This window comes from Mirounga leonina, unplaced genomic scaffold (genome assembly GCF_011800145.1).
Source record: "Mirounga leonina isolate KUSES-001 unplaced genomic scaffold, KU_Mleo_1.0 Mir_151, whole genome shotgun sequence".
Lineage (NCBI taxonomy): Eukaryota > Metazoa > Chordata > Mammalia > Carnivora > Phocidae > Mirounga > Mirounga leonina.
This window is the reverse complement of record NW_023270377.1, coordinates 36621341-36630265: the sequence shown is the minus strand read 5'-3', so window position 1 is coordinate 36630265 and position 8925 is coordinate 36621341. Positions and strand designations below refer to the sequence as shown.

The window sequence follows — 8925 nt, the reverse complement described above, 5'->3', positions numbered from 1 at the left end:
GAGCGTGCCCCAAAGTCGGGGTGGGCGTGGGGTGTGCGGACGAGGGCTTGGCCCTGGGGCCGCTCTGGCCTGCTTTCCGACGGCTGGGGAGGAGAGCGCGAACGGTTATGCAAAGCACCATGCACCGCACGCCTTCCTCTCTTCTCCCCTTTGGAGAAAATTCGGCGCCCAGGACTGGTGGGTTTCTAGAGGTTGACGTGACCTCAGGCTTTACTAAGGAGCCCGAGGCCGGTTGAGGGGCGACTTCGGAAGGCTGGTGCAAGGCGAGGAGGGCGGTTTCCAGACTCAAACTCTGACCCCTCGGGCCTGACGCGCCAAACTCGGGGACTCCCGAGAAGCCTCGGACTCGGCGCTTGCACCTGTTGTCGCTGTCACTCATTCCCGCCAGCGGGCGGGGCAGCGCGGGCGGCTTGGCCAGGACTCGCCGTGCAGCCCGTTCTGGGCCCCGGCGCCCGCCACAGGCCTGCGCCGCTCGCGGCTCCCGCGGGCCCCTCGCGGCTGAGCACCGCCTGGCCGCAGCAACAGCCTCGGGAGCCGGCCCGCGACGAGGCCACCCGCGCGCCGGAGGGGGTTGAGCACAGTGCGGCTTGCCTGGAGCGTCTTCGAAAGAAGGGTACTTTGTAAAAAATATCTGTAAAAGGTAGCTGAGAATTTCATATAGCGCCGCTATAATACATAATGTAATATTATACGTACATATAGAATATAATGTAATGGCGATATATAATATATATAATCAAGTCGTAAATAATTACAACGAAGTAAACTTACGTGATAATGATGATGGTTTTTACAACTACCATTTATCAAGGGCTCAATCAGATGGAGATTAAGTCCATTTGGTCAAAGACTAAAGCTCTAAGAGATTTAACTGGGGTCTCCTGACAATTCATGAGCTTAACCATTTTGACGTGTGTTTTTATAAAAGTTAGCAGCAACAACTGTCAAAAGTTACATTAGTAATAACTTCTATGCTCTCTTATAAAAGTTTGACTTTGGGTTATTTTACTTTCAAGAGAAAGACTTTAAAAATATGCAGTATCACTGTATTAATTTTTAATCTGCTCAAAGATTAGATCTTTATATTATTTACCAAAAATAAAATAGGAAACATAATTTTTTTCATTGGATACAGTTCAGCTAAAGCATCCTTAAAATCATACATTTCTGCATGCAATTTAAGCTTATTTTAGGTTTTAGTTTCTGTGGAAACAGTACAAACCTATTCAAATTAATACTCATATTCTAGAGCAGAATAATTTTGCTGTTCAATAACATTAGAACTGATCTTTGGGTGTGTTTTTTTTCGGTAGTAATGATGGATTTGAGTAGCTATTATCTTTTGCCCATCTTTTTTTGACTGAAAACCTTTATTTTTTAATTATTTTTAAAAGATTACTTATTTATTTATTTGACAGAGACACAGCGAGAGAGGGAACACAAGCAATGGGAGCGGGAGAGGGAGAAGCAGGCTTCCCACCAAGCAGGGAGCCCGATGCGGGGCTTGATCCCAGGACCCTGGGATCATGACCTGAGCCGAACGCAGACACTTAACAACTGAGCCACCCAGGCGCCCCTGAAAATCCTTATTTTTAAAGACTGTCTTCACCATAGTAGGTGTTCAGTCTGTGATACACAAATTAATCAACTCAATTTAGGGAACATTGACTGTATTTCAAGGCCCGTGATAGTAATTCTCTGTTCTGCTTCTCTTTTCATTCTTAAAGCAAAAGGAAATTTTGGTTTTAAAACTTGAGTAGGTCATGTAAAAGTATACAATTCAACTAGTAGACATTTATAGTGTTCCTATTATGCGTAGTACCTAATGCTCTATGTTATGGGAGATAAGAAGATGAACAAGATCAAATCCTCATCTTGAGTTTTTTTCAACCTAGAAGGGAAGAAAGGACTAACTGCTCAAAATAATAATTATATCTAAATGTGCTTATAATAAGACACAAGCAGAATAGGATAAGTGATATGTGAACTGCAATCAAAGATCTTGTAGGAGCACAGAGGACAGCATCGTGAGGCACAATGTTTAGAGTTATGTAAGGGTATCATCAAGGCTGAAATTGTGGTTTGGGTGGGAAGGTGGGAGGAAAGATATAGAGCCCCTTTCATCTACCCAGCACTAGACTAGGCACATTCTTTTTTAGTCTTCTGAGTTACCATTCTTTCTCTGGAAATCTGAACCTTAGAGAGGTAAAAGTGACTCATGTAGTTACATTGCTAGTGACTGGTAGATGCAGTTTTCAAAACTTGGTTCTATTTGACTCCATTGCCCATGCACGTTTACTCTGCCATGTTACTTGTATTGTGGTAATAATGACTTAGAGTTTTACTCTAGAGAACTTTGCAAATAGAGGGCCATTGAGGTTATTGAATCAGGAAGTTATATAATCAGAACCAAAATTTAGAAAGATAGGCTCAGACCAGAGAACAGTTTTTAAAGGACAGGAAACAGAGAATTGAATTAGGAGCATACGACTCCAGTGAAAAATAATGGGGACCTAAACAGAAGTGGCAGCTGTGAGAATAAAATACTGGGAAAGGGTTAAGGAGAAACCAGAGAAGAACTGAGACTCTTGGACGTGGTGATGTTGGGGAGGGATTGGTGAGGATGGTTCAGAAGTCTCAAGTTTCAAATCCTGGAGAGGTCATTGACAAAGATAAATATAAAAGTGCAACACATAACAAATTGCAAACCCAAATTGCATATCCCATTTGTTTATATTTTGTACTAGCATCCCAATGTTTCCCATCTTTTTCCTTCACACAGTCAGTTAAGAGCATAGTTCTTATTTCAGGGATTTACTCAAACCTGCCCTCCCTCTTGCTTGCATTCCCTTACTGGTAATTCTTCCATTACTGCTCCTTGAGTTTTCTAGACACTGATTCTAACTCCTAATATCTATTTTAGACAGTCCTTTTCTCAATAACCCTTGGGATGTGTTCTCTAGCTTATAGACCTAGATAACCATCTGTGGGCTTCCTATAGACCAGGCTTTACTTCACGGGAGGGGATGTGGCAGTGATTAAAACCTGGTTCTTGCTCTCCAGCAGCCTGTGGTCTAGTGCAAGAAGGAGCTAAGTAAATAGAAAGTTTATACACTCAACGTGCTAAGTGTAGCAGTACAAGAGTTGCCAGGTGCAGAGACAGCCCAAATCAGGGAGTGACTTGGTAGATAAAACGACATGAAAGGACACGTTTAGAAGATGCCTCTGTTTCCATTTTATTTCTCTCTTGTTCCCATGTCTATTAACCTATTGTATTCTGGAGGATGATTAGGTGCTTTCTTCTCTATGATGGTTGGATATTTGAAATAGGAGAGGTGAGGGATAGGAGTTTTAAAAATTTGTCTTAAGGAGCAGAGTCCAGTTCAGATTTCCTTTTCCTTTATGGAATGTAATACTTACATTTAGAGAGGATGTTACCCAGATGATCTAGATGGAACAGTAAGTGATTCATTGGAAAATTCCTTATAAAACCGTTTTATTTGCATATGCAGTTTATTTTGAGCAACTACTTAGATGCAGGAATATAAAATATTAGAGCTGACTGTGCAGCATGAGGTAGGACCTCAGTAATTATTTATAGAATAGAGACTACATGAAGAGGCAACCCTCACCCCACCCTCCATTTTATACCCATTCCTTACCATTTTACTCTTACTTCTGGAATAAGAATGAAAAACAGTCATCATCAGAGAATCTTTTCTTGATTCACTTATGCAAGTATGGTTTAATAATTATACACATGTTTTCAGTTGCTTCTCAGGGGAAGACCTTGTGTTTGGAACATCCCACCTGCAAAATCCTTTGAACATTCGCAGATATTATACCACCATATACAAAAATAAGACCTGTGCAGCAAGACTTCAGTCCAAGAATGATTGCCCAGAACATATTGTCCACTTGTAGACTCAGTCCTGCAGTATTTGCCTTGGCTTGCCCCTTTATTTTACCCTTACCTTCTGACCACCAACGGCTGTCTTTCTTTCTCTTTTTAAAGATTTATTTATTTATTTATTTATTTATTTATTTATTTATTTATTTATTTATTTGAGAGAGAGAGAGCATGAGCAGGGAGAGAGCAGAGGGAGAAACAGACTCCCTGCTGAGCAGGGGAGTCTGTGGAGGGGCTCAATCCCAGGACCTTGGGTTCATGACCTGAGCTCAAGGCAGACACTTAACTGACTGAGCCACCTAGGTGTGCCCCCCAACATTTTTTTTTAAAGATTTTTAAGATTTATATAACTGTTTTTTAACCTCTTCCCATTTTTTTTTTTTAAAGATTTTATTTATTTATTTGAGATAGCACAAGCAAGGGGAGCGGTGGAAGGAGAGGGAGAAGCAGGCTCCCTGCTGAGCAGGGAGCCCGACACGGGGCTCCATCCCAGGACCCTGGGATCATGACCTGAGCTGAAGACAGATGCATAACTGACTGAGCCACCCAGGCGCCCCAACCTCTTTCCATTCTTACCTCATTTGTAGATGTGATCTTTCTGGGAGGAAAAAGTTTTCCTTGACCCTCTTAGGGTTCCTGGCTGGGTCTGAAAATTAAATTGACAAAGATTAATAGGAGAAAAGCATACAAATTTTACTGAATTTTTACATGTACTTGGGGGCCTTCATAAGGGAATGAAGATCTAAGAACTGACCAGAGCAGGAAGCTTTTTTACCTTTTAGACAAAGAAACAATACATTTATGAGTAATTGACAAGATGAAGGAGTTTAGGTTAGAGATAGTAAATGGTGAAGAAGAAACTAGGAAGATAAGGGTTAGTTTAACAAGATTAGTTTGCAGATTCCTCTGGTGCCCTGTCTTGGGGCTGATAAGTGTCTGTCTCCAGGAAAAGAATTTATTTCCTGCCTTCAGGCACAAAAGGGGGAGCTTTTTCTGTGTTTACTGTTTCTTAATTGCCTTCAACTCAAAATAATTCCTAGGTCAAGAGGCATATTTTGGGGTGACATATTCTGGTTTCCTTCGGATGCATGAGGTATTTTCGGGTACTATCATGACCCTCTTAATTCATGTTTTCTCTCACCCATAGGCATCTTGGCAGTAGTTCGTGTTGCTAGCGTCCTAACCATGACATTTCAAACATCTTTTAAAAAAATATTTAATTGTCACTTGTCCTCTACTCCAGCAACTATGTTGTTTTTGAATAGTGGGCAATTGTTGCCTTGGTGCACTCTGATCTTTTGAATCTAAGGAAGGCCACCATGTAGTGTTGCATAGATTACTCAATATATAAGGTTGTCTAGCCAAAGGAGCTAGTAGGATGAAATCCAGCCCTTACTGCTCCACTCATAGAACCATGTAGCCACAAGCCCCTCCATTCAATGGGAGTGCATTTTTCTAATACATAAAAAGATGCTGAACAGGCCAGTGGTAGCCCTGCCTAAACAGCTCCTGCACTGTAAGATGGTGTCAAGAAACCCTCATTTATGTTCATCATGTTTTACTATCATATTCTCAGACATCAGTAACTGTTTGACATTTGGAAAAATATTCATTTTGGTTAATGTTGCAAGTGGGTTCCTCAGGAAACAGACTCTAAGATTTGCATGTAGAAATTTTGGGGAATATGAGTTTGGGAAGAGTACCTGGGAAGAGTGAGGGAAGCAGGACTGGGCAGAGCAAGTTGAGTTGTGATTTTTGCAACAGAGTTTCAGCAATCCTAGGATGACCTACAGAGTTGTCCCCAGAGACTAGGGTCCCTTCCCCCTCCACTGTACTCTCTATCCTCATCTACCTATCTATAGACATTGGGTGCAGGCTGCTCCCAGATAAGAGTCCGAACTTTGGACAAGATGACTCTCTTTGGCTGAGGGCAATTTCTGGAGAGGAACTTAGCTGAGAATAGCCCACACCCCAGCATCTGGTGGAACAATGGCTTGGTCCTGAAGGGAGATTTGGGCCAATCACAGCATATACAGAAGTGAGTTCATAACCATCAAATGACTTTTTTCTCTACAATAGGATTAAACAGGTTGAATTTAGTTTGCTTTTGGTTGAAGGAAAACATGACAAAAACAGAATAACTCAGGAAAACTTCAAACTTGTTTTTTTCTTAGAGAGGGCACCTGAGAGATTGCAGAAGGGACTATATCAGGAGCACAGATCTGGTAACCTAAGATGTGGTAATCTTGTGAACTGAAAGTTTAGGTTGCACATTGTGTTTAATGATTGCAGGCTAAAAAACAGCTTTCTATGAGTTTGCCCTCTGTTGGTTCTGTGCTCAAGAAAATATCCATATTGGTCACCATTGGGGAAATATAATTAAAATGCAAAATCTTCTCCCCACTCAGAATACCTCTCTACAGGGGTGCCTGGGTGGCTCAGATGGTTAAGCATCTGCCTTCGCCTCAGGTCATGATCCCAGGGTCCTGGGATCTTGCCCCCCATCAGGCTCCTGGCTCAGCTGTGAGCCTGCTTCTCCTTCTCCCTCTGCCTCTTTCCCTGCTCATGCTCTCTCTCTCTGTGTGTCTCAAGTGAATAAATAAAATCTTAAAAAAAAAAAAAAAGAATACCTCTCCACAAAGGTGATAGAGACAGAAACCAGTTTCATCACTGAATAAGCATGAACTCTGTGGTACACAGCACAGGCAAGAAATTGCAAAGACAAAACAAAGAAAGGAATCTCACCCACTTATATTGCCAAGCAGACACAACCCATTACATCACAGATAGTTCATCCTAACCTTACCTGGTGATTGGAGTCACCATCTTATTGGCTCTATAGAGAGGAAAAACAAACCTCGTATCTTTATAGCAGGAGGTAATTTTGCAAACTGGAGTAAAGCAAACATGAAAGTTAGGATCTTAACTTCTTACTGAAACTGGGAAATAGGGGAACTATCTCCCTTGCTGTTTGCATTTCAAAAAGGTGTTTTTTTTTTTTTTTTCCAAATTTTTATTTAAATTCTAGTTAACATATAGTGTAATATTGATTTCAGGAGTAGAATTTAGTGGTTCATCACTTACATATAATGCCCAGTGCTCTTCATAAGTGCCCTCCTTAATACCCATCACCCATTTAGCCCATTCCCCCACCCACCTCCCTCCATCAACCCTCAGTTTGTTCTCTATCGTGAAGAGTCTCTTATGGTTTGCTTCCCTCTCTCTTACCCCCCCTTTCCATATGTTCATCTGTTTTGTTTCCTGATTTCCACATATGAGTGAAATCACAGGGTATTTGTCTTTCTCTGACTAACTTATTTTGCTTAGCATAATACATTCTGGCTCCATCATGTTGTTGCAAATGGCAAGATTTCATTCTTTTTGATGGCTGAGTAATATTCCATGGTATTTATATGCCACATCTCCTTTATCCATTCATCAGTCGATGGACGCTTGGGCTCTTTTCATAGTTTGGCTATTGTTTTGTTTGTTTTTTAAAATAGGCTTCATGCCCAATGTGGAGCCCAATGTGGGGCTTGAACTCACAGACTATGAGATCAAGACCTGAGCTGAGATCAAGAGTCAGACTTTTTTTTTTTTTTTTTAAGATTTATTTATTTGAGAGAGAGAGAGAGCTCAAGCGCATGAGTGCACATGAGCAGGCAGTGGGGCAGAGGGAGAGGGAGAGAATCTCAAGCAGACTCCATGCCCAGCATGGAGCCCAAGTCAGGGCTTAATCTCATGACTCTGAGATCATGACTTGAGCCAAAATCAAGAGTCAGACACTTAACTGACTGAGCCACCAAGGTGCTCCTAGTTTGGCTATTGTTGATGATGTTATAAACATCAGAGTGTATGTACACCTTTGAATCTGTATTTTTGTATCCTTTGGGTAAATACCTGGTAGGGCAATTGCTGGATTGTAGGGCAGTTCTATTTTTAACTTTTTGAGGATAGTTAGCCATTATAAAGATTTATATACATTTGAAAAGGACAGAGAAAAAAATTCTGGGGAGAAAAAAAAAAGAGATGGGAGAAGTCTTTTTCCTTATTTCTCCCAAGGAGAATTAAACCTCTTATTTTTAGTCTGTATTTGCCCTTACATTATATATCTGGATCTGTTTAAGGTTGGAACTCCTTGAAGCACTGAAAAATTTTAGAAGCAACCAAAATTCAAAGCTAGTATTTTTACATCTGGAGTAGGAAGAGAAGTGGAGTAGCCAGAAAGGAAGCCAGGGATGTAGACAAGAGCCATGGCCACATGTGCCAAAAAGCCTGGACTCTATTCAACTGGTAGTGGGAAGCCAATAAAGCTTCATAGCAGGGAGTCAGACTTATATTTTAGGTAAATCCCTCTAGCTACAATGTGGAGAGAGTATGGACATTAGAACATGCTACAAGGTCACTGTAATCAAATTCATGTGGTATTGGATCAGAACAGATAACCCAAAAGTAGACTGAGTATATGTGATAATTTAACATATGACAAGAAGGATAATTCAATTCAGTGAGAAAAGAGTAGATTATTTAATGAAGAAAAAAAAAAGCAGCCCACCATCTTATTTAAAAAATTTTATATAAATGCTTGTATACACATATAAATTAAATTCAAAAATAAAGTATAGAAAGACCAAATACTTAAATGTTAAAAAAAATCTTGCAAGAAAAGGTAGGAGATTACATGTACAACCTAGGGGTTGGAAAGTGCTGAAAGTGCTGAAAAGAGAGACATACTTGATTATATGAAAATTAATGTATTATATAGGCAACAGATATAAAATCAATAAGCAATAGTCTGGAAAAATATTAAAGCTGATGACATAGTAAGGATAACATCTATAATATATTGGTTGGGTTTTCTGAGAAGCATGTGGCATTAGAGGTGAAAGATTTATTGGAAAGTAACACATGTGGAGGGAAAAGGGAGAAGCAGGATTGGACAGGAAGAGTTCAGATACAGACATGACAAAAATCTCAACCAGCCCAAGGGGCAGCTGGAACAATGATTGCCTGTT

General features: G+C 40.6%; 1 protein-coding gene across 1 annotated transcript in view; it reads left to right on the top strand.

Moving 5' to 3' along the window:
* Positions 1–463: 463 nt before the first annotated feature.
* Positions 464–8925, top strand: part of PLCL1 (phospholipase C like 1 (inactive)) — a 364534-nt gene continuing 356072 nt past the window's right edge. Inside the window, exon 1 of the mRNA XM_035007452.1 lies at positions 464–640. The gene's annotated coding sequence lies outside the window, so the exon portion shown is untranslated. The remainder of the gene's footprint in view (positions 641–8925) is intronic.